Source organism: Scyliorhinus canicula, unplaced genomic scaffold (genome assembly GCF_902713615.1).
Source record: "Scyliorhinus canicula unplaced genomic scaffold, sScyCan1.1, whole genome shotgun sequence".
In the NCBI taxonomy this organism is placed as follows: Eukaryota; Metazoa; Chordata; class Chondrichthyes; order Carcharhiniformes; family Scyliorhinidae; genus Scyliorhinus; species Scyliorhinus canicula.
Genome location: NW_024055727.1, coordinates 148,501 through 175,754, shown reverse-complemented (window position 1 = coordinate 175,754; position 27,254 = coordinate 148,501). Strand labels below are relative to the sequence as shown.

At 48.7% G+C, this 27,254-nt stretch overlaps 1 protein-coding gene across 1 annotated transcript in view; it reads left to right on the top strand.

The window, feature by feature from the left end:
* LOC119960717 (Fc receptor-like protein 5) overlaps positions 1-16,548 on the top strand; it is a 177,500-nt gene extending 160,952 nt beyond the window's left edge. Inside the window, exon 8 of the transcript XR_005459503.1 lies at positions 16,319-16,548. The gene's annotated coding sequence lies outside the window, so the exon portion shown is untranslated. The remainder of the gene's footprint in view (positions 1-16,318) is intronic.
* The last annotated feature ends 10,706 nt before the right edge of the window (positions 16,549-27,254 follow it).

The following is a 27,254-nucleotide window of genomic DNA, read 5'->3' as shown; positions in this document are numbered from 1 at the left end:
AGAGATAGGGAGGGTTGTGGAGAATGGGGGAGGTTACAGAGATAGGCAGGGTTGCGGAGGATGGGGAAGGTTACAGAGTTAGGGAGGGTTGTGGAGGATGGGGAAGGTTACAGAGATAGGGAGGGTTGTGGAGAATGGGGAATGTTACAGAGATAGGGAGGGTTGTGGAGGATGGGGAAGGTTACAGAGATAGGGAGGGTTGTGGAGGATGGGGAAGGTTACAGAGATAGGGAGGGTTGTGGAGAATGGGGAATGTTACAGAGATAGGGAGGGTTGTGGAGGATGGGGAATGTTACAGAGACAGGGAGGGTTGTGGAGAATGGGGAAGTTTACAGGAATATGGAGCGTTGTGGAGGATGGGGAAGGTTACAGAGATAGGGAGAGTTGTGGAGAATGGGGAATGTTACAGAGATAGGGAGGGTTGGAGGAGATTACAGAGATAGGGATGACATGCTTGGTCACCTCCTCAAAGAAGTCAATAAGACTTGTTAGGCAAGACCTACCTCTCACAAATCCGTTCTGACTATCCCTAATCATGCAGTGTCTTTCCAGATGCTCAGAAATCCTATTCCTCAGTACCCTTTCCATTACTTTGCCTGCCACCGAAGTAAGACTAACTGGCCTGTAATTCCCAGGGTTATCCCTATTCCCTATTTTGAACAGGGGCACAACATTCGCCACTCTCCAATCCTCTGGTACCACCCCTGTTGACAGTGAGGACGAAAAGATCATTGCCAATGGCTCTGCAATTTAATCTCTTGCTTCCCATAGAATCCTTGGATATATCCCGTCAGGCCCAGGTGACTTGTCTATCCTCAAGTTTTTCAAAATGCCGTACACATCTACCTTCCCAACAAGTATCTCCTCGAGCTTACCAGTCGGTTTCATACTGTCCTCTCCAACAATATGGCCCCTCTCATCCATAAATACTGAAGAAACGTACTCGTTCAAGAACTCTCCTATCTCTTCAGACTCAATACACAATCTCCTGCTACTGTCCTTGATCGAAGCTCCCCTCACTCGAGTCATTCTCATATTTCCCACATATGTGTAAAAACCCTTGGGGTTTTCCTTGATCCTACCTGCCAAAGATTTTCCGTGCCCTCTCTTAGCTCTCCTAATCCCTTTCCTCAGTTCCCTCCTGGCTACCTTGTATCCCTCCAGCGCCCTGTCTGAACCTTGTTTCCTCAGCCTTACACAAGTCTCCTTCTTCTCAACAAGACATTCAACCTCTCTTGTCAACCATGGTTCCCTCACTCGATCATCTCTTCCCTGCCTGACAGGAACATACATATCAAGGACACGTAGTATCTGTTCCTTGAACAAGTTCCACATTTCACTTGTGTCCTTCCCTGACAGCCTATGTTCCCAACTTATGCACTTCAATTCTTGTCCGACAGCATTGTATTTACCCTTACCCCAATTGTAAACCTTGCCCTGTTGCACTCACCTATCCCTCTCCATTACTAAAGTGAAAGTCACAGAATTGTGGTCACTGTCTCCAAAATGCTCCACCACGAACAAATCTATCACTTGTCCTGGTTCATTGCCAAGTACCAAATCCAATATGGCCTCCCCTCTGGTCGGACAATCTACATACTGTGTTAGAAAAGCTTCCTGGACACACTGCACAAACTCTACCCCATCCAAACTATGGATCTAAAGAGTTTCCACTCAATGTTTGGGAAGTTGAAGTCACGCATGGCTACTACGCTGTGACTCTGCACCTTTCCAAAATCTGTTTCCCAATTTGTTCCTGCACATCTCTGCTGTTATTGGGGGGCCTATAGAAAACCCCCAACAAGGCTCCTTTCCCATTTATGACTTCAACCCATACTACCTCAGTGGGCAGATCCTTCTCGAACTGCCTTTCTGCAGCTGTTATACTATCTCGAATTAACAATGCCATCCCCCCACCTCTTTTACCATCCTCCCTAATCTAGTTGAAACATCTATAACCAGGGACCTCCAACAGCCATTTCTGCACTTCCCGCAGGTATAGTCAGCATGGACACTGGTGGTATCCCTCACCACCCACATCCTACAGGAGGAGCATGCAACTGCCCTAGCCTCCATCCCCTCTTACTTTACAGAATATAGCTGCCCTGTGGACCAACTGGATCTCCGCCCTCCGACCTTGCTCCCAGTCAGCTGCACTCTCTGTAAACTCCCGGATCCCTTCACGCTCTTTGAGGAAGCGTAGGAAATGAAATGTAAGGAGCACCTTGCGCCCTCTTCACCTAACTCCCTCAATCACCAGACTCTCACTGCAGCACACAAATGCACCCAAATTCAGCACTCCCTCAGTCACCAAACTCTCACTATAGCACTCAAATGCACCCAAAATCAGCACTCTCTCGCACTCCCTCAGTCACCAAACTCTCACTCTCGCACTCAAATGCACCCAAATTCAGCACTCCCTCAGTCACCGAACCCTCACTGTAGCACTCAAATGCACCAAATTCAGCACTCCTTCAGTCACCAAACCCTCACTGTAGCACTCAAATGCACCCAAATTCAGCACTCACTCAGTTACCAAACTCTCACTCTTGCACTCAAATGCACCAAATTCAGCACTCCCTCAGTCACCAAACCCTCACTGTAGCACTCAAATGCACCCAAATTCAGCACTCCCTCAGTAACCAAACCCTCACTATAGCACTCAAATGCACCTAAACTCAGCATTTCCTCAGTCACCAAACTCTCACTATGGCACTCAAATGCACCCAAAATTCAGCACTCCCTCAGTCACCAAACTCTCACTATAGCACTCAAATGCACCACGTTCAGAACTCCCTCAGTTCCCAAACTCTCACTGTAGCTCTCAAATGCACCAAATTCAGCACTCCCTCAGTCACCAAACCCTCACTGTAGCACTCAAATGCACCCAAATTCAGCACTCCCTCAGTAACCAAACCCTCACTATAGCACTCAAATGCACCTAAACTCAGCATTTCCTCAGTCACCAAACTCTCACTATGGCACTCAAATGCACCCAAATTCAGCACTCCCTCAGTCACCAAACTCTCACTATAGCACTCAAATGCACCACGTTCAGAACTCCCTCAGTTCCCAAACTCTCACTGTAGCTCTCAAATGCACCAAATTCAGCACTCCCTCAGTCACCAAACTCTCACTATAGCACTCAAATGCACCACGTTCAGAACTCCCTCAGTCACCAAACTCACTGTTGCTCTCAAATGCACCAAATTCAGCCCACCCTCAATCACCAAACTCTCACTAGAGCACTCAAATGCACCCAAATTCAGCACTCCCTCAGTCACCAAACTCTCACTATAGCACTTAAATGCACCATAATTCAGCACTCCCTCAGTCACCAAACTCTCACTCTTGCACTCAAATGCCCCAAATTCAGCACTCCCTCAGTCACCAAATCCTCACTGTAGCACTCAAATGCACCCAAATGCAGCACTCCTTCAGTCACCAAACTCTCACTCTAGCACTCAAATGCACCCAAATTCAGCACTCCCTCAGTCACCAAACTCTCACTATAGCAATCAAATGCACCCTAATTCATCACTCCCTCAGTCACCAAACCCTCACTGTAGCACTCAAATGCACCTAAATTCAGCACTTCATCAGTCACCAAACTCTCACTATGGCACTCAAATGCACCCAAATTCAGCACTCCCTCAGTCACCAAACTCTCACTATAGCACTCAAATGCACCACATTCAGAACTCCCACAGTCACCAAACTCTCACTGTAGCACTCAAATGCACCCAGATTCAGCACCCTCAGTCACCAGACTCTCACTATAGCACTCAAATGCTCCCAAATTCAGCACTCCCTCAGTCACCAAACTCACACTATAGCACTCAAATGCACCCAAATGCAGCACCCTCAGTCACCAAACCCTCACTTTCGCACTCAAATGCACCCAAATTCAGCACTCCCTCAGTCACCAAACTCTCATTATAGCACTTAAATGCACCCAAATTCAGCACTCCCTCAGTCACCAGACTCTCACTCTAGCACTTAAATGCACCATAATTCAGCACTCCCTCAGTCACCAAACCCTCACTGTAGCACTCAAATGCACCCAAATTCAGCACTCCCTCAGTCACCAAACTCTCACTCTAGCACTCAAATGCACCCAAATTCAGCACTCCATCAGTCAGCAGACCCTCACTGTAGCACTCAAATGCACCAAATTCAGCACACCCTCAGTCACCAAACCCTCACTGTAGCACTCAAATGCACCCAAATTCAGCACTCCCTCAGTCACCAAACTCTCACTCTAGCACTCAAATGCACCCAAATTCAGCACTCCCTCAGTCACCAAACCCTCACTGTAGCACTCAAATGCACCAAATTCAGCACCCTCAGTCACCAAACCCTCGCTGTAGCACTCAAATGCACCCAAATTCAGCACTCCCTCAGTCACCAAACTCTCACTCTAGCTCTCAAATGCACCGAAATTCAGCACTCCCTCAGTCACCAAACTCTCACTCTAGCTCTCAAATGCACCGAAATTCAGCACTTCATCAGTCACCAAACTCTCACTATGGCACTCCAATGCACCCACATTCAGCCCTCCCTCAGTCACCAAACTCTCACTATAGCACTCAAATGCACCACGTTCAGAACTCCCTCAGTCACCAAACTCTCACTGTCGCTCTCAAATGCACCCAAATTCAGCACTCCCTCATTCACCAAACTCCCACTATAGCACTCAAATGCACTCAAATTCAGCATTCCCTCAGTCACGAAACTCTCACTATAGCACTCAAATGCACCCAAATTCAGCACTCCCTCAGTCACCAGACTCACTATAGCACTCAAATGCTCCCAAATTCAGCACTCCCTCAGTCACCAAACTCTCACTGTAGCTCTCAAATATACCAAATTCGGCACTCTCTCAGTCACCAAACCCTCACTATTGCACTCAAATGCACCCAAAATCAGCTCTCCCTCAGTCACCAAACCCTCACTATTGCACTCAAATGCACCCAAAATCAGCTCTCCCTCAGTCACCAAACTCTCACTCTTGCACTCAAATGCACCATATTCAGCACTCCCTCAGTCACCAAACCCTCACTGTAGCACTCAAATGCACCCAAATTCAGCACTCCCTCAGTCACCAAACTCTCACTCTTGCACTCAAATGCACCAAATTCAGCACTCCCTCAGTCACCAAACCCTCACTGTAGCACTCAAACGCACCCACATTTTGAACTCCCTCAGTCACCAAACTCGCACTATAGCACTCAAATGCACCCAAATTCAGCACTCCCTCAGTCACCAAACTCTCACTATAGCACTTAAATGCACCCAAATTCAGCACTCCCTCAGTCACCAAACTCTCATTCTAGCACTCAAATGCACCAAATTCAGCACTCCTAGAGTCACCAAACCCTCACTGTAGCACTCAAATGCACCCAAATTCAGCACCCTCAGTCACCAAACTCTCACTCTAGCACTCAAATGCACCCAAATTCAGCACTCCCTCAGTCACCAAACTCTCACTATAGCAATCAAATGCACCCTAATTCAGCACTCCCTCAGTCACCAAACTCTCACTGTAGCACTCAAATGCACCAAATTCAGCACTCCCTCAAAAACCGAACTCTCACTAGAGCACTCAAATGCACCACGTTCTTAACTCCCTCAGTCACCAAACTCTCACTGTAGCTCTCAAATGCAACAAATACAGCACACCCTCAATCACCAAACTCTCACTAGAGCACTCAAATGCACCCAAATTCAGCACTCCCTCAGTCACCAAACTCTCACTATAGCACTCAAATGCACCCTAATTCAGCACTCCCTCAGTCACCAAACCCTCACTGTAGCACTCAAATGCACCGAAATTCAGCACTTCATCAGTCACCAAACTCTCACTATGGCACTCAAATGCACCCAACTTCAGCACTCCCACAGTCACCAAACTCTCACTATAGCCCTCAAATGCACCCAAATTCAGCACTCCCTCAGTCACCAGACTCTCACTATAGCACTCAAATGCTCCCAAATTCAGCACTCCCTCAGTCACCAAACTCACACTATAGCACTCAAATATACCAAATTGGGCACTCTCTCAGTCACCAAACTCTCACTATAGCACTTAAATGCACCATAATTCAGCACTCCGTCAGTCACCAAACCCTCACTGTAGCACTGAAATGCACCCAAAATCAGCTCTCCCTCTGTCACCAAACTCTCACTCTTGCACTCAAATGCACCCAAATTCAGCACTCCCTCAGTCACCAAACTCTCACTCTTGCACTCAAATGCACCAAATTCAGCACTCCCTCAGTCACCAAACCCTCACTGTAGCACTCAAATGCCCCCACATTTTGAACTCCCTCAGTCACCAAACTCTCACTATAGCACTCAAATGCACCCAAATTCAGCACTCCCTCAGTCACCAAACTCTCACTCTAGCACTCAAATGCACCCAAATTCAGCACTCCCTGAGTCACCAAACCCTCACTGTAGCACTCAAATGCACCCAAATTCAGCACTCCAGTGGAAACAATGTCTGCTCTGTAACTAGCTCACCTTTGCACTGTGATTCTAGCCTCTGAAAACTGGCCTAATCCAATTAACTAATTAACAAGCTCCAGCTGCAAGTAGTTACGAGTAGAACCTTTGTTTAAAGCCAATTGAAAATTTGCCTTTTTCTAAACCTTTGTCGTGAACTTATTTCGAGTAAAACTGTAGTTTTTCTCTTTGTTCATTCATTTGACTATCCATTGTAACACTGACCCCTGCCCACATGTTTGATAAATTTTCTGCCACTTTCTTACCGCATTTCGATTCCATTCACTTTGTGACCATTTGCTGTACCTGTTTTGCTGTGTAGACATCTCAACATCCCTGACTAATACTCCTGTCAGTGTTCAGATCTAGGATTGTTTGTTTAGGGGCTAGTTCAAAATTATTTCTTGAAAAACATAGCGTCAACTTCCAACTGACCTGCGCACTGTTCTCGCTATCTCCATCTTTAACATGACAAACTCTGAACATTCACAGGCTCTTGTTTGTGCTGATCATCTCCAACACCACCATTTTCCCACACAATCTCATGATCTCTGATATCTTTAATAGCTACAATTGTAGCCACAACTGTGTTGAATATGGTCAATGAATGAACAAAGGAACAAAGAAAATTACAGCACAGGAACAGGCCCTTCGGCCCTCCCAGCCTGCGCCGATCCAGATCCTTTATCTAAACCTGTTGCCTATTTTCCAAGGATCTACTTCTCTCTGTAGCCCGCCCGTTCATATATCTGTCCAGATGCATCTTAAATGATGCTATCGTGCCCGACTCTACCACCTCCGCTGCCAAAGCGTTCCAGGCACCCACCACCCTCTGCGTAAAAACCTTTCCATGCACATCTCCCTTAAACTTGAAATCAGCCTGCACAACTTTCACAGAATTCACAGATATCATAGAATTTACAGTGCAGAAGGAGGCCATTCAGCCCATTGAGTCTGCACCGGCTCCTGGAAAGAGCACCCTACCCAAGGTCAACACCTCCACCCTATCCCCATAACCTAGTAACCCCACCCACCACTAAGGGCAATTTTGGACACTAAGGGACAATTTATCACGGCCAATCCACCTAACCTGAATATCTTTCGACTGTGGGTGGAAACCGGAGCACCCGGTGGAAACCCACACACACACGGGGAGGATGTGCAGGCTCCGCACAGACAGTGACCCAAGCCGGAATTGAACCTGGGACCCTGCAGCTGTGAAGCAATTGTGCTATCCACAATGCTATCATGCTGTCCCTAATTCTTCTAAGTGTTCATGTAATTTTGTGTAAGTTCATGTTGACCAGAATGTTGAACGCACTGGTTAGCACTGCTGTCTACGGCGCTGAGGATCTGGGTTCGATACCACCCCCAGATCATGGTCTGTGTAAAGCTTGCACATACTACCCATGTCTGCGTGGGTTTTGCCTCCACAGTCCAAAATATATACAGCTGAGGTGGAATGGCCACTCTAAAATTTCCTCTTAATTAGAAAAAATAATAATTGGGTAAACATTTTTTTTTTTAAAATCATCTCTTTCGGTACCCGTGGAGGAATAGGTGGGTTGGGGCTGTGATGTGGAGATGCCGGCGTTGGACTGGGGTGAGCTCAGTAAGAAGTCTTCCAACACCAGGTTAAAGTCCAACAGGTTAGTTCAAACGCGAGCTTTCGGAGCACTGCTCCTTCCTCAGGTGAATGAAGAGGTATGTTCCAGAAACATTTATATGGACAAAGTCAGAGATGCCAGACAATGCTTGGAAAGCGAGCATTTGCGAGTAACCAAATCTTTACAGATCCAGAGATACGGGGCAATCCCAGGTTAAAGAGGTGTGAATTGTCTCAAGCCAGGACAGTTGGTAGTATTTTGCAAGCCCAGGCCAGATGGTGGGGGGTGGATGTAATGCGACATGAATTCAAGATCCCGGTTGAGGCCGTACTCACGTGTGCGGAAATTAGCTATAAGCTTTTGCTCGGCAATTCTGCGTTGTCGCGTGTCCTGAAGACCGCCTTGGAGAACGCTTACCCGGAGATCAGAAGCTGAATGCCCTTGACTGCTGAAGTGTTCCCCGAGTGGAAGTGAACATTCCTGCCTGGTAATTGTCGCACGATGCCCGTTCATTCGTTGTCGCAGTGTCTGCATGGTCTCGCCAATGTACCACGCTTCGGGACATCCTTTCCTGCAGCGTATGAGGTAGACTACGTTGGTCGTCGCACGAGTATGTGCCGCGTAACTGGTGGGGTGGTGTTTCCACGTGTAATGGTGGTATCCATGTCGATGATCTGGTACGTCCTGCAGAGATTGCCCTTGCAGGGTTGTGTGGTGTCGTGGTCGCTGTTCTGAAGGCTGGGTAGTTTGCTGCAAACAATGGTTTGTTTGAGGATGCGCGGTTGTTTGAAGGTCAATCCCCGCAAAGGCACACGAACTGTATGGGTCGGATGACGCCTGAAATCTCCAGGCAGTCGAGCTCAGTGACGACTTCGGCTGCAGTGCAAGTGGAAGCGGCCTGCACGGAACTAACGCGGCTGTGCAGATGTATCCACGCTGATCTTCATTGTGATTCCCCGGGCTGGTCCTCAGGCACTTTCGGTAAACCTTCGGCAACTTCGCTTGTGCGGTGTCCGGCCCTTCCGGCACATTTGGCAAACCCTCCGCCAGTCGATCCGGAGCCGCTTCAGCCAATCTTGATCCAATTTACTGGGGTCAAAACCTGGCACAGCCACTACTGGTGAACATGCACAAAGGATGGGAATCAGTGAGGTGCTGACTATTATTTTGGCCTCTCTGTTTCGGGTGTAACGGCCCCAGGGTGGGGAGGGGACAGGAATCATCGGACCCGGAAGGCGTTCTGCCGGTGTCTGACTGACCAGACTGAGGACATCCTTACCTCCGACCCCTGTACGCCTTGTTATGTGCTGTCTCGGGAGAAGCCGATTTTAATCGCCCTTTTCAGGGCCGTTTGGCGAATATCATAGATATTATCATAGAATTTACAGTGCAGAAGGAGGCCATGCAGCCCATCGAGTCTGCACCAGCCCTTGGAAAGAGCACCCTACCCCACCCTATCCCCATAACCCAGTAATCCCACCCAACACTAAGGGCAATTTTGGACACTAAGGGCAATTTATCATGGCCAATCCACCCTAAACTGCACATCTTTGGACTGTGGGAGGAAACCGGAGCACCCGGAGGAAACCCACGCACACACGGGGAGGATGCGCAGACTCCGCACAGACAGTGACCCAAGCTGGATTCGAACCTGGGACCCTGGAGCTGTGAAGCGATTGTGCTATCCACAATGCTACCGTGCAGCCCTCTGTTTCCTCTGCGTCTCCGTGTTTTGCGTCCCGCATTCCAAGCGGTCTTGCAACGTCTCAGACAGTGAGGTCCCAAATTCGCAGAACTCAGCCAGCTTCTGTAGGAGAGACCAACATTCCTTTAAGGACTCTCCCTGAGTCTGGGCAACAATATGGAGATGGGAATGTCGACTGATAACGGATGACCTGGGGTTGGAATCCTCACTCACTGAGACGATCAAGTCTGCGAAGGACTACGTGTCCCTTGTGGTTGGGTCCAGGAGGCTCGTGCACACTCTGTACGTGGCTGCTCTGCCTGCAGGCTGCAGGCTTCCTGTCTGAAGCTCATCCCAATGGTGGTATATATACGGAATATAAATGCACTCACTCCACAAATTGGCACAAATTGGCATCAAAACTTCCCAACTTCCCGATGTATGGCATGTATACCGGTGATAAACATCCTCCTCAGTCCCATGAAACGTGGGCCAAGGTCTGAGAAGATGGCGCCGGCTGCAGCTCCAGTTCATCCTCATCGCCAGTGTTGGTATTTGACAGACTGAACACAAGGAGGCGATGCTGGAGTAAGAACCAAAGGTTTAAGTACAAAATTCAACTATCTACAGTCCCAGTCCCTCAATGGTCTCCAGCCCAGACCCACATCTGGCTCTGAATATTCATAGAATTTACAGTGCAGAAGGAGGCCATTCGGCCCATCGAGTCTGCACCGGCTCTTGGAAAGAGCAGCCTACCCAAGGTCAACACCTCCACCCTATCCCCATAACCTAGTAACCCCACCCAACACTAAGGGCAATTTTGGACACTAAGGTCAATTTTGCATGGCCAATCCACCTAACCTGCACATCTTTGGACTGTGGGAGGAAACCGGAGCACCCGGAGGAAACCCACGCACACACGTGGATGATGTGCAGATCATGTCCCTTCTTAAGCGTAAGTCCTGCCCCTTATCGCGGAAGCTCGAGCCCGTCCGAGGTCACGAGGAACCTCGCAGTCCACGCCCCGTGACGATGGGGAGGCTTATAACAGAGAGGATGTTGGAGATTGAAAGGAAGGTCACTCCCTCGCCAGTTCCCCATGACAGCACCGAACCATTAGCACCAAGGGACTGTGCAGGGGGTCCCTGGGTTCTACAATCCTCTGTATGGGAGTCCCAGGGGAAGAGTATTTCACAGGTAAACAATGAAGGCATGAAGCAGCACAGACGCATGTGCAAAATAGTTGAATACCGATTGATATATTTTTTTCGATGCTTAGAGCACCTAATTATTTTTTTTCCAGTCAAGGGGTAATCTAGTGTGTCCAATCCAACTACCCTGCACCTGTTGGGTTGTGGTGGTGAAACCCAGTCAGGCGTGGGGAGAATGTGCTAACTCCACACAGAAAGTGACCCGGGGTCTGGGATTGAACATGAATCCTGAGCGCCGTATGCAGCAGTGCTAACCAGTGTCCCACCGTGCCGCACCAATTGATAGATGAATTAATGAAACAGTGACACATCACTTTGATGATAATATCCTCAGCCACATTAATGATGCGAGTTTATCATTCCTCAGAAACACACTGGACTGTAGTCTCTCCTCTATCTTGTTGTTATTGTTTTCCTTTTACACTGTTGCTGACCACTTTATGAAGAGGGGATAACACGGAGAGCGCAACAGCTTCACAGCTCCAGGGACCCAGGTTCCAGGTTCGATTCCCGGCTTGGGTCACTGTCTGCGCGGAGTCTGCACATCCTCCCCGTGTGTGCGTGTGTTTCCTCCGGGTTCTCCGGTTTCCTCCCACAGTCCAAAGATGGGCAGGTTGGGTGCATTGGCCAATGCTAAATGGCCCATAGTGTCCAAAATTGCCCTCGGTGTTGGGTGGAGTTATTGGGTTATGGGGATAGGGTGGATGTGTTGACCTTGGGTAGGCTGCTCTTTCCTAGAGCCGGTGCAGACTCAATGGGCCGAATGGCATCCTTCTGTACTGTAAATTCTATGAGAAATATAGTCTGAATAATGTCAGAATTGGTCTGTGTGTTAATTGACATCAAACGACAATACCACAACGCGACCCTACTTGTGAGGAGGAAGATTACTCAGGATTAGAGAGGAACTCAATGCCGATTTTGCAGTTTGAAGTTGATTATTCTCCATTGACCCTTTTATTTTTTCCAGTTAATATTGCAGCTTCCAGTTCAATCCTAATTCGTTTGATTACCGCCACATTGGTCGTGTTCGGAATCGTGATAATCCTTGTAATCGACTGCAACTCGATCAAGAGTAAGAAAGATTCTACAGGTATGCTTCATTTCTTTCTGGAAAGAGTGACGAATTCACATTGCAATTCGCAAACGAAGCACATGATGCTTTTCACACAGTAAACATTAGTCCTTCATTATTGAAAGCTATCACTTTTACCAAGGACAGTACAGTCTAAAACAATCAAGTAATATTTCTCAGTCATTGTCAATGTAAGACAGGGGACAAAGAGGTGTTTGAGGCCAGAAAAGTATCAGAACGTCAAGACATTTTGGATTGCCATGAAATAAAATGCCATAAGCCGTCTCCTCTCCAGATTTGTTTAATTGGAAAGTATTTAAAGTATTTGAAGCAAAGTATTGGAAAGATTTATAAGAGATAGGATGTATAATCATCTGGAAAGGAATAACTTGATTTGAGATAGTCAACATAGTTTTCTGAAGGGTAGGTCGTGCCTCACAAACCTCATTGAGTTTTTTAAGAAGGTGACCAAACAGGTGGATGAGGGTAAAGCAGTTGATGTGGTGTATATGGATTTCAGCAAAGCGTGTGATAAGGTTCCCCACGGTAGGCTATTGCAGAAAATACGGAGGCATGAGATTCAGGGTGATTTAGCAGTTTGGATCAGAAATTGGCTAGCTGGAAGAAGACAAAGGGTGGTGGTTGTTGGGAAATTTTCAGATTGGAGTCCAGTTACTAGTGGTGTACCACAAGGATCTGTTTTGGGGCCGCTGCTGGTTGTCAGTTTTATAAATGACCTGGAGGAGGGTGTAGAAGGATGGGTGAGTAAATATGCAGATGACACTAACGACGGTGGAGTTGTGGACAGTGAAGAAGGATGTTACAAGTTACAGAGGGACATAGATAAGCTGCAGAGCTGGGCTGACAGGTGGCCAATGGAGTTTAATGCAGAAAAGTGTGAGGTGATTCATTTTGGAAGGAATAACAGGAAGACAGAGTACTGGTCAAATGGTAAGATTCTTGGTAGTGTGGATGAGCAGAGAGATCTCGGTGTCCATGTCCATAGATCCCTGAAAGTTGCCACCCAGGTTGTGAGGGTTGTTAAGAAGGCGTACGGTGTGTTAGCTTTTATTGGTAGAGGAATTGAGTTTCGGAGCCATGAGGTCATGTTGCAGTTGTACAAAACTCTGGTGCAGCCGCATTTGGAGTATTGCGTGCAGTTCTGGTCGACACATTACAGGAAGGATGAGGAAGCATTGGAAAGGGTGCAGAGGAGATTTACCAGGATGTTGCCTGGTATGGAGGGAAGATCATATGAGGGAAGGCTGAGGGACTTGAGGTTGTTTTCGTTAGAGAGAAGAAGGTTAAGAGGTGACTTAATTGAGGCATACAAGATGATCGGAGGATTCGATAGGGTGGACAGTGAGAGCCTTTTCCTCGGATGGTGATGTCCAGCATGAGGGGACATAGCTTTAAATTGAGGGGAGATAGATACAGGACAGATGTCAGAGGTAGGTTCTTTACTCAGAGAGTAGTAAGGGTGTGGAATGCCCTGCCTGCAGCAGTAATGGACTGGCCAACACTAAACGCATTCAAATGGTCATTGGATAGACATATGGACGATAAGGGAATAGTGTAGGTGGGCTTTAGAGGGGTTTCACAGGACGGCACATCGAGGGCCGAAGGGCCTGTACTGCGCTGTAATGTTCTATCTATGTACTATGAAACCCAGGGAAACCGGGTATTAATGGCCAGAGAAACCAAGGGGAAAGAGTGTTAATGGCAGTCCCCAGAGAGGACAAAAGATGTGAAAGGTCAAACAGCAGAGAAACTAACATCAGAGAATGACCTGCAGGTGTGGGGGGTAGGGGACGGGGGATGCAAAGAGGAGAAAGGTGCAGGAAAGGTGGATCAAATGGGGGGAAATTAAATGACTGTTAAGAAAGAAAGAAATGGTAAAAGACAGTTAAAATGAAATGAAAACAAATGGGTAGAGGTGGGGCTGATTATCTGAAGTTGTTGAATTCGATGTTTGGGCCGCAAGGCTGTAGCGTGCCTAACCGGAAGATGAGAGGTTGCTCCTCCAGTTTGCGTTGACCTTCATGGAACATTGGATAGAAATATAGATAGTTACTGACTCCGAAATTGAGGAAAGTAACAACCTTGACAACCATTGGATGAACACAAATGAAAGGCACATTTTATTGATTGCAGATGTTTCATGATGTTGACTATAGTTGTTCAATGGGTACATGGTGCTTCAAGAAGCATGAACACAAGGGGCGCGATTCTCCGCTCCCCACGCCGGGTGGGAGAATCGCGGGAGAGCCTGGCAAATCACGCCACGCTGCCCTGGCACTTGCACGCGATTCTCCCACCCCCCCAAAATGGCGTGTCGCATTTTGCGACAGGCCGCTCGGAGAATCGCCGCTCCGGTCGAGCGGCAATTCTCCGGCCCGGATGGGCCGTGATGCCTAACGAACCCGACCTGTACACGCCGCCGCCAACCATACCCGGTCGCTGCCGGCGTGAACGGCGCGCGACGGCTGCGTGTGGGGCCTGTGGGGGGGGGGGCGGAGGGAGGATCGAGCACCAGGGTGGTGCCCAGGAGCGGTCTTTCCCGCGATCGGTGCCCACCGATCGTCGGGCCGGCGTCTCTAAAGGACGCACTTTTCCCTCCGCCACCCCTCAAGATCAAGCCGCCATGTGTTGCGGGGCAGCGGAGGGGAAGACGGCAACCGCGCCGTGGATTGGCGCCGGCCAACCTGCGCATGCGCGGAAGACGACATTCAGGCGCTACCGGCCGCGTCATTCAAGCAGTGCCGCTTTGAAGCAAGCGTCAAGGCCCGGCGCACGAGATTGACGCGCCGCCGCTCCCGGTGGTGTTGCTCGTTCTGGGTGAGTGTGCCTAACACTCAATTTGGCTCTTTTTGCTTACTTAGCTCTGGAGTCGCCAGGTATCGTTAAGATACCGCCACAAGTTTCAAGGTGAAGTTCAGAGCAATAAAACCATACACCAATTAGTAAGTTCAAACAACTGAGTTTATTATAATACAATTATAATAACTACCCATGCACACGCTAAAAGGATTAAACTATTGCTACCACTAAATAAACAAATACTTATCTCGAAGGAACTGCCGGGTCAGGGAACAAGGCCTCTTGCTCTGCTCTGGTCTGCAGACTTCAGGTTGGTATAGGTTAAAAAGGGGTCAGGAGTGTCTATCTCTGGTAGCGATCGTTGTGAGACACTTACTTGCTGGCAGCTGCTGTCCCAACCCTCTCCTCTCTCTCCTTCAAGGTCTTCTTGGCAAAAGCTGGTCGAGGTGCTGGCCCACAAGGGAGGGCTGGTCAAGGAGAGAGGAGGGCTGGACATGAAGACTGAACCATGTGTGGGACCTGTCTTTTATAGGTCCCAGGGATCCGCACCCCTTTGGGCGGACTCCCTTACCTGCTCAGAATCGATTGGGTCCCTTCCCAATCGATATGTTTGAATCCCCCCAATACTGAGGCTGTTCCTTAGCTACTGGGCGGGCTTTCAGGCTCTTTGTTTTCGAACCCCGCTGGTGCCGGGGTGTCTGGTATCCTTTACAATGTTGCAGTTACTTCCCCATTTGTGTCCATTGTATCTGGAATCGTTCCATTAACATGCTAACTATCCTGGAGATTGCCTCATTAGTATGCGGAATGTTCGTTTCGGTGCTGTCTGCTTTCTTAGCAGACAGAATCCACACCTGCTAGGGGCAGCCTGCTGGGGCTGCAAACATTGTCCATTTTATCCTGTATGCTTTGCGGTCCTCCATTTTGTATTTAGGGAATGCCCAACTTCGGTGGCTACACTGTGGGGGGGGGGGGGGAGGGGGAGGGGGTTGGGGAGAATAGGGGGCGAGGAGCAGCCTCCGACGCAGAGTGAAACACTCCGGTTTCCACTCCGGCGTCGGCACTTTGTCTCCCTTTGGGAGAATTCCGCCCAAGTTATGTCAGGGTAGAATTTATTCATCGAGCACCTTCTGAAGGCTATCAGTGAAAAAACTGTCATCAGATTGAAATTAAATGAAAATAACGAGGTAAATAATGGCAACAGCTTAGTCATCACACAAGATTCTTGCTGAACAGAATGCAATATGAAGACTGGCTTTAGAAAGGGAAATGTTGCCCCTCGGGAAGTTTTTCTAAATAATAATTTGTACCTTTATCGTCTCCTTGTAGCTTTATATCCAGACAGGAGGATATCAGAGCGAGGACGTTTAATTAATGTGTCTCACTCACTATTATGTTCCTTCTGATTTCACAGGTGACGATGCTGATGCAGTTTCTGGTGTCATCGAGGACAATGAGGGTGCAGCCGTGTGTAAACAGCCCACTTAATATGTTCCACGAATTTGAGATTTTTGACCATCGTTATGTTCGCTGTTGCACAAAACAAGGCATTAAGTTCCGTTAATTCCATTACTATGTCACCAGCTATTCCATTAGCGCATGTGGACGTGATTCTATGGCTGTGTGTGTGTGAAAGTGTCTCTTCCTGTGCATGAACGTGTGTGTGTGTGCTCTTTTGGAAACTTCAAGACAGGATCATTATAACCAAATAACATATTTGAAGTGGAAAATGTTTACGTGAACAATAAATATACAAATAAACATCTCAGAGCAAAATGAATAAAATCAGATCAATATATTTGAAACGTTTTGCTATCATGTGGGGAAGGTGGGGAGCTGGGTCAGAGGGATTGATTCCCAGTGGGTCAGCATAGAGGAGAGTTTGTGAAGGGTGTCGGGATTGAGAGCACTAGCAACAGCACCGCTCCCGATGTCCCCAGAGAAATACTCAGGGAGTCCGGTAGTAATCGCTTCATTGAGAATTTGGAGACTGTTTTGCCAACACTTCGGGTTGGGGATAGGGTCAATGGAAATGCCGATTCAGGGGAACCACAGATTTGAGCCAGGGAGGTGGGATGGAAATTTTCGGAGGTGTGAGGAGAAGGGGATTAAGACTCTAAAAGATTCGTTTCTCGGGTTGCAGCATTGAAGGAGCTGGAAGCGAAGTATGGGCTGTAGCGGGGGAAATGTTTAGATCCATGCAGGTTGGAGATTTTGCCAGGAAGGAGATACAGAACTTCCCGGTGGAGCTGGCCTCCACATTGCTGGAGGGGAACTGGAGAAGGGAGTAGAGTCAGCAGTCTACGGAGCTATTTTGGAAGAGGAGAAGGCACCACTGGAATGGATCAAAGCAAAGTGGGAGGAAGAGCTGGGAGAGGAGATGGAGGAGGGGTTCTGGTGTGAGATGCTCCAGAGAGTGAATGCCTCCACCTCGTGCACGAGGTTGGGGTTAGCACATAGAACATAGAACAGTACAGCACAGAACAGGCCCTTCGGCCCTCGATGTTGTGCCGAGCAATGATCGCACTACTCAAACCCACGTATCCACCCTATATCCATAACCCAACAACCCCCCCCCCATACCTTACTACTTAGGCACTACGGGCAATTTAGCATGGCCAATCCACCTAACCCGCACATCTTTGGACTGTGGGAGGAAAACCGGAGCACCCGGAGGAAACCCACCCACACAAGGGGAGGATGTACAGACTCCGCACAGACAGTGACCTAGCCGGGAACCGAACCTGGGACCCTGGAGCTGTGAAACATTTATGCTAACCACCATGCTACCGTGCTGCGGCCGTGATGCAGCTCAAGGTGGTGTACAGAGCACACCTCACGAGGGCGAGGATGAGCTGATTCTTTGAGAGTTAGAAGATGTGTTTGAATGTTGCGGGGTCATAAGTTTTGGTCCTGTCCAAAGCTGAAGGATTACTAGAAGGAGGTTTTTAGGGTAATTTCTAAAGTGGTGCATGTGAAACTGGACCCGGGCTCCCGGGAGGCCATATTCGGTGTCGGACCAGTCGGGATTGGAAACGGCCGCGGAGGCAGATGTTGACGCCTTCGCCTCGTTGATCGCCCGAAGGCGGATCCTGTTGGGATGGAGACCAACCTCTCCACCCTGTGCCCTGGCTTGACGAGGTGACCTACTGGAATTCTTGACTCTTGAGAAGGGTAATTTTGAACTGAGGGGAAGGATGGAAGGGTTCCACAATTCCTGGGTCTTATTGATTATGCACTTTCAATGGCTGGATAACATCGAACGTTAGTTGGGGGGGGGGGTGGTGGGAGGGTTGGGAGGGGTGGGTGTTTTGGAGGGAGGGGGGCTGTGTGTGTTCATGGTGACTATGGGTGATTCCTGATTTCTTTTTGTCATTTGTTTCCGTTAACATGCACGCTAATGTTTGGGGTTTTGGTGGGAGTTTGGGACCGTAGTTATTGATATGGGGATTGACATTACATTCAAAACTAATTATTGTTTATTGTTGCTGGGTGCAAATTTGAGGAGAAAATGTGAAAAAGTAGGAGAATAAAAACAGTTTTAAAAAAATTATGAGGGGGGAATATATTGTGGGGGGGGGGGGGCCTAAAATGGGCTGGCATAAAATGGGGGGGGGGGGGATAAATTGGCGCAGGTCATAAAATGGGAGGGTGCATTAACTCTGGGGACAGAATGAGGGCAACAATGTGGACAGTGGGGAGCTTAATTGAGTGGGGGGAATTGGACACCGAACAGATTTTTTGTGGGGTGAATTGGGGGGATTAAAATGGAGGGAAATGGACTGTTAAATGGTGTGAATAAATGGGTGTGGAAATAAAAACTGGGAGAAGAACCGGGGTAGAATCCTGGGACACACATACTCCCACACACCTCCCTCTCCACACACACAATCCTCCCCCCACACACACACACCCTCCCCTCTCCACACACACAATCCTCCCCTCCACACACACACTCCCACACACCTCCCTCTCCACACACACAATCCTCCCCCAACCCCCACACCTCTCACACACCTCCCTCTCCACACACACAATCCTCCCTCCACACACACACTCCCAACACCTTCCTCTCCACACACACACTCCCACCCACATCCCTCTCCACACACCCCCCCACACACACACTCCCACACTCATCCCTCTCCACACACACAATCCTCCCCCACCACACACTCTCACACACATCTCCCTCTCCACACACACAATCTTTCCACCCCCCCCCCCACACACTCCCACAACTCCCTCTCCACACACACAATCCTCCATCCCCCACACACACACTCCCAAACACCTCCCTCTCCACACACACAATCCTCCCCCCCCACACACACCCTCCCACACACACCCACACACCTCCCTCTCAACACACACAATCCCTCCACCCCCCCACACACACACTCCCACACACGTCCTCTCCACACACCAATCCTCACCCCACACACACACCCTCCCACACATACTCCCACACACCTCCCTCTCCACACACACAATTCTCCCCCCCACACACACACTCCACACACCTCCCTCTCCACACAAACAATCCTCCCCTAACCCCATACCCTCCCACACACCTCCCTCTCCACACACACAATCATCCCCCTACACACACTCCCTCTCTCCCTCCCACACACCCTCACACACACACACTTTCCCTCCCACACACAATCCTCCCCCCCACACACACCCTCCCACACACCTCCCTCTCCGTACACACAATCCTCCCCCCTAACACACTCCCACACACCTCCCTCTCCACACACACAATCCTCCCCCACACACACACTCCCACACACCTCCCTCTCCACAGACACACACTCCCACACACCTCCCTCCCACACACACCCTCCCACACACACACTCCCACACATCTCCCTCTCCACACACAATCCTCCCCCCACACACACACACACTCCCCACACACCTCCCTCTCCCCACACACCTCCCACACACCTCCCTCCCACACACACCCTCCCAAAGACACACTCCCTCCCACACACTCTCCCACACACTACCACACACCTCCCTCTCCACACACAATCCTCCCCCCACACACAAACACCCACACACCACACTCTCCCTACCACACACACCCTCCCACACACACTCCCACACACCTCCCTCTCCACACACACAATCCTCCCCCCCCCACACACACACACGGTTCGTCGCACACAAACACCTCCCACTCACACACACACCCCTCCCACACACACTCCCACAAACCTCCCTCTCCACACACACAATCCTCGCCCCCCCCACACACACACGGTTCGCCGCACACAAACACCTCCCGCTCACCACACACACCCTCCCACACACACACCACACACCTCCCTCTCCACACACACAATCCTCCCCCCCCACACACACACGGTTCGCCGCACACAAACACCTCCCGCTCACACACACACCCTCCCCACACAACCCACACACCACCCTCTCCACATACACAGACCTCCCACACACCTCCCTCCACACACACACTCCCACACACACACACACTCCCACACACCTCCCTCTCCACACACACACACTCCCACACACCTCACTCCCTCACACACCCTCCCACACCACACTCCCTCCCACACACTCTCCCACACACTCCCACACACCTCACTCTCCACACACATCCTCACCCCCACACACACACACTCCCACACACCTTCCTCTCCACACACACACTCCCAAACACCTCTCTCTCCACACACAATCCTCCCCCCCCACACACGCACGATTCGCCACACACAAACACCTCCCGCTCACACACACACACCCTCCCCCACACACTCCCACACACCTCCCTCTCCACACACAATCCTCCCCCCCACACGCACACACTCCCAGACACACACTCTCCCTCCCACACACACTCCCACACACCACTCTCTCCACACACACAAGGTTCGCTGCACACAAACACCTCCCACTCACACACACACCCTCCCACACACAATCCTTCCCCCGACACACACACACACCCTCCCACACACATCTCCCACACACTCACTCCCACACTCACACTCCACTCCACAGACCCACATACTCCCTCCCACATACACTCTCTCACACCACCCACACACATCTCCCACACACTCCCTCCCATACACATACTCCATTCCACAGACCCACATACTCCCTCCCACACACACTCTCTCCCTCCACACACACACATCCTCCCACATACCCACCCTCCCTCACATGCACACATACAGATACTCGCTGAAGTTATCCCCCTCTCATACCTCCTCCCTCTCTCACACCATCAGACACACATTGTCTCTTTCACACTCACTCACACACTCAAACCCAACTTCTGAACACTCGCCCCCTTGCACACGCTCAGTCTCTCGCATGAAATCCCTCTTTAACACTCACTATTCATCACTCTCCATCTCTCACACTCGGGTACCCCTTCTCTCGCTCACCCCACCCCGTATTATGAAATCTGGCATTGCAACTCCCTCTCCGCAATGCTGCTCACATCTCTCTCTCCCTCAACCCCCACACTCGAGGTATTTATGGCGGAGTTGTCATGTCTCGAAAGTTATGAGAGCATTTTACACACCTCACACCATCTTCCCCTTCCACGCCCGCTTTCTCTCCACTCTGCCCCCTTCATTTACTCTCGATCAACTCCATCACCCTCTTCCAACACCAGGTTAGAGGTACCTGAGGAAGGAGCAGCGCTCCGAAAGCTCGTGTTTGAAACAAACCTGTTGGACTTTAACCTGGTGTTGTAAGACTTCTTACTGTGCTCCCCCCAGTCCAACGCCGACATCTCCACATCATCACCCTCTTGAACATCTCATCCTCTTTCACTCCTTGTGGTGAATTCACACTGTACTGCATTGCATTGTATTATGTCCCTGTGGGCTCTGTCTGTGAGCTGTTGCGCGGCTCTGCCCACAGGGGGAGATGAGGAGCTGGTACTGGGCTCCACACTTGGCTCCGCCCTTGGCTCCGCCCATGGCCCCTCCCACTACAGGAAGTATAACGTGCTGCAGCCGTGATCCTGCCCTCAGTTCCTCTGGTTGCAGGCAGGCTCAGTTGTAAGACTATTAAAACCCACAGTTTAATTCCAATCTTGTCTCTAGTGAATTGATGGTCACATCAATTTATAGTCATAAAAAACTTGAAGAAAACTATTATGGAATCAGCCCTCGAACCCGACCGACGAGAACTCGACCCGCAGGCTGTAGAGACAAGGAAATCTTCCTAACTGGCTCCGATGTTTCAAGGCCTACCTGGCTTGAATCAGCACATCCGAGACCCACAGAGGAGCAGAAACTCAGTCCACTGCAGGCACGGGTGAGCCATCGTATCTCTACGCAATTGAATTGTACCACCTCATATACTGAGACTCTGGCTATGCTCGACCAACTGTACGTGCGGCAGATTAACGAGGTCTCCGCCGCGGCACATTTTCAGACTTATTACCCTATCTTCCATCAGCACATCTCACAGACCAGCGCTCACTTGCTGTCGATCTCAAACCGCCTGCCTTCCATTATAAGTTTGTCAACAACGGGGAGGACCAGTATGAGTTAGAGACAGTGCATTATTTTCACAGCTAATTATGCTTTCCTGATGTACTGAAGTGAGGTGTTTGCATCGGCTGCAGACCCTCAGTCTTCTGAGGTGTTTAAAATGTTTCCCTTCGTTTGGGGAGCCTGAATCATATTCAGTTTGGAAATTTTGCTTTGGATTTAACTTGTTCCGATTTTCCGAACTTATAAAAATGCAATTAAACGATAACCTGAAACCACATATATTGCAAAACTGAACGGTCACAGTTAAAGAGGCAGCTACACCCCAGAGTGCAGTGGACCCACCCAGAGAAACACACTGACAATTGGAACTGAATCACTGAATGGTCACAGTTACAGAGGCAGTTACACCCCAGAGTGCAGTGGACCCACCCAGAGAAACGCACTGACAATTGGAACTGAATCACTGAATGGTCACAGTTACAGAGGCAGCTACACCCCAGAGTGCAGTGGACCCACCCAGAGAAGCACCCTGACAATTGGAACTGAATCACTGAATGGTCAGAGTTACAGGGACAGCTACACCCCAGAGTGCAGTGGACCCACCCAGAGAAACACACTGACAATTGGAACTGAATCACTGAATGGTCACAGTTACAGGGACAGCTACACCCCAGAGTGCAGTGGACCCACCCAGAGAAACACACTGACAATTGGAACTCAATCACTGAATGGTCAGAGTTACAGAGGCAGCTACACCCCAGAGTGCGTGGACCCACCCAGAGAAACACACTGACAATTGTAACTGAATCACTGAATGGTCACAGTTACAGAGACAGCTACACCCCAGTGTGCAGTGGACCCACCCAGAGAAACACACTGACAATTGGAACTGAATCACTGAATGGTCACAGTTACAGAGACAGCTACACCCCAGAGTGCAGTTGAACCACCCAGAGAAACACACTGACAATTGGAACTGAATCAATGAATGGTCACAGTTACAGAGACAGCTACACCCCAGAGTGCAGTGGACCAACCCAGAGAAACACACGGACAATTGGAACTGAATCATTCAATGCTCACAGTGGAGTGAGGGGATATCACTGAAATAATCTGAGATCTAGAAATGGGACTGATGGTTTCTGAGTGGACGGCATCCTTTCTGTTAATTTTAGCTGAACAATGTGATCAACACAGTTCGGTGTTTGGAAAGAGGTCACTCACTCAAAAAGAAATATTTGTTTTCACTGAACACAATACCTCAATCAGTTTGTTCACATCTTGAAAAATAAATTAAACGATGTCACAACCTCAATATCCCTGAGGTGGTTCCACAGGGTATCAATTAACAGCTTGGAGAATATATAACCTCAGAGTTTTAGAGAGAGAGATTGCCAATCGCAGGAAAGAACACATCACTTCACAGTGAAAATGCTGTATCCAATTTATATTGCTGAGAAAATATTCTACCCAATCATTGCTATCGTTGGTGTTCCTGGTAAGTGACTATCACCATTGAAGTTGTGTTAATCTGTGTGTGAGCGGTTCGCTGATTTGAAACTCTGACTGAAAATGTTTAATCCTGATCTCGTGCTGACTGTTGTACAGACAACTGGTCAACTATATAATTGTCAAATGTCTTTAAGCATGTCAATGGTTTGAATCCCTTCCATCAACTCACAATAAACCTCGGTTACTCACTGGATCTCTGACCGGTGAAGATATGATATTGAGTTGGATCTTGTATAATGTTCGATTGGATCTCAGTGTAGGCAATTTCTCTGACGGGAAGTTTAGGAGGAGAAAGAATTATAACAGACTGCGTGTGGGTCACTAACCAGAGTGGGATATCTGACAGCGGGAACAAGGATTACTGGAAGTGTCTGTCAGTGTAGAATTGTACTGCGTGTGGGTCACTAACCAGAGTGGAATATCTGACAGCGGGAACAAGGATTACTGGAAGCATCTGTCAGTGTAGAATTGTGCTGAGTGTGGGTCACTAACCAGAGTGGAATATCTGACAGCAGTGAACAAGGATTACTGGAAGTATCTGTCAGTGTAGAATTGTACTGAGTGTGGGTCACTAACCAGAGTGGAATATCTGACAGCAGTGAACAAAGATTACTGGAAGTATCTGTCAGTGTTGATTTGTAATGAGTGTGGGTCAGTAACCAGAGTGGAATATCTGACAGCGGGAACAAGGATTACTGGAAGTATCTGTCAGTGTAGAATTGTACTGAGTGTGGGGCAGTAACCAGAGTGGAATATCTGACAGCGGGAACAAGGATTATTGGAAGTATCTGTCAGTGTAGAATTGTACTGAGTGTGGGGTCACTAACCAGAGTGGAATAGCTGACAGCGGGAACAAGGATTACTGGAAGTGTCCGTCAGTGTAGAATTGTACTGAGTGTGGGTCACTAACTAGAGTGGAATGTCTGATCAGAATATCCATCAATTACTGGGAATATCTCTCCGTGTGGAATTGTATTGTGTGTGCGTAAGGAGTGAACTGAAATAAGTTGGTTCTATTTTGAAATGATGTGTTTTATTTGGCACGCCGTCGCTCTATTCTATGGAGCTCTCTCTCTCTTTCTCTTCCTGTCTTTCTGTGTCTCTCTCTCTCTCTGTCTCTGTTTTATTTTTGGGTTAGATTGAAAGCAGGAAGAGTTTGGCTGTGTTTTGATCATGGTTTTATTGTATGCAGTGAAAAGTCTCGATATCTGTTTTCTATTGACCTACTCCAACAGTAACAGTGATCACCGACACCCTGACAGTTAATAAAACTCAGCAGTCTGGTGTTCCTCCAGGTTTGGGGGTAGCAGGGTAGCATGGTGGTTAGCATAAATGCTTCACAGCTCCAGGTTCCCAGGTTCGATTCCCGGCTGGGTCACTGTCTGTGCGGAGTCTGCACGTCCTCCCCGTGTGTGCGTGGGTTTCCTCCGGGTGCTCCGGTTTCCTCCCACATTTCAAAGATGTGCGGCTTAGGTGGATTGGCCATGCTAAATTGTCCGTAGTGTCCTAAAAAAGTAAGGTTAAAGGGGGGGTTGTTGGGTTACGGGTATAGGGTGGAGACGTGGGCTTGAGTAGGGTGATCATGGCTGGGCACAACATCGAGGGCCAAAGGGCCTGTGCTGTACTGTTCTATGTTCTATGTTCTGTGATGTTTTTCCCATTTCTATTCATTCTGAAATGAACTCACTTGTTTGATCAATTTTTATGGGTGTGTTTAAATTGTGTTTCTGCTTCACAAGATTTGTGAATCTATTCACCTGAACCCAGAAACACCTCCAGTCCATTCACACACTTGTTTTCCAAGGAGTGATTGGGGGACTCATTGTCCTGATCAAAATGCAGCAGCGGACACTGATCTGTCGGGAAATTAATTTCCCATTGAATACCCACTTTGCAAATTCATAATTAATGATGAATGTGTGCCTGTCTTATTTGTATTCTTCCTCTGTATTCACTATCACTCTCAATTTGATTTGATCTGTAAATTGTGTAATTATCATTCTGCTTCCCGATTCCATATTGTTGCTGGGAATGGCGAAGGAGATTGATCCCGGTTCTGATCCTTGTGGAACACCACTTCCCACCTTCCGACCAATCAGCCTAAATCCCTTTAACTCGTCCCCTGTTTTCTGTGCGTGTCGCCAGCATGTGTCAATTTTGCTGCTGTGTCCCCTAACTACACTGTCTCTGAGTTTACTCATCAGTCTGTTATGTCGGATCTTACTGACGGCCTTTATCATAGATATAATTTACAGTGCAGAAGGAGGCCATTCTGCCCATCGAGTCTGCACCGGCTCTTGGAAAGAGCACCCTACCCAAGGACAACACCTATCCCCATAACCCAGTAACCCCACCGAACACTAAGGGCAATTTACTGTGGGAGTAAACCGGAGCACTCGGAGGAAACCCACGCAGACACGGGGAGAACGTGCAGACTCTGCACAGACAGTGACCCAAAGTAGGAATCGAACCTGGGGCCCTGGAGCTGTGAAGCAATTATGCTATCCACAATGCTACCGTGAATGTCTTTCATACTACTCATATCTATTATTTCTGATAGTTATTGCAATAATTGGATGAAATGTGTCAGGAATAATGTTGACTTTGGAATATGTGCCGACTATTTAGTAAACTCTGAGCTACTGGATTTCTTTTACTCAGACGTCTAATTCCATTGTTCCAACTGTTGACATTGTGAATGGAAGATTTTATTATATTCTGTTCTAAATTCAAGAATAACAGAGACCCACTTCTGCTTTTCAATTGTTTGGTAATTATTCTGATGGTGATCAGTGAATAGATAATATTGTCTCTGCTGTTTCTCACTGTCTATTTGATGAATATTTGTTGTTGAAATCCAACTACCTCCAGTAATCTCCCTCTACCTGGACCGCACCCTCTGGCCTCCTATCAGCTCTTAATCTTTTCATTGAGATCTGTCAGTGCGATATCGACCGTCTCAATTTCTCTGTGCCTCGCACCAACTGTATTCCTGACTCACTCTAATCTTGCTCCAATCTTCTCTCTAATATCCAACCCTGACCTGGTGATCTGAGCTGCTCACAAGGGTGGTGCCATTATTGTCTGGTGTACTGACTTCTTCCTCCCAGGGGCTGACCGTCAACTCTCAGACCCATCCTGCTACCTCTCCCTGGACCAGCAGCACACCACCTAACATCATGATATTGTTTCCAGGACTGACCTCATTGGCCCTGGATATCCGCTGTCCACAGGCTCAGACATCTTAGTCCCACAACCCCACACATCCTGCATCAACCTCCCGCTCCTTCTCCCCAAAATCCACAAACAGGAAAGTCTCTGTACCCCAATTATTTCGGCCTGTTC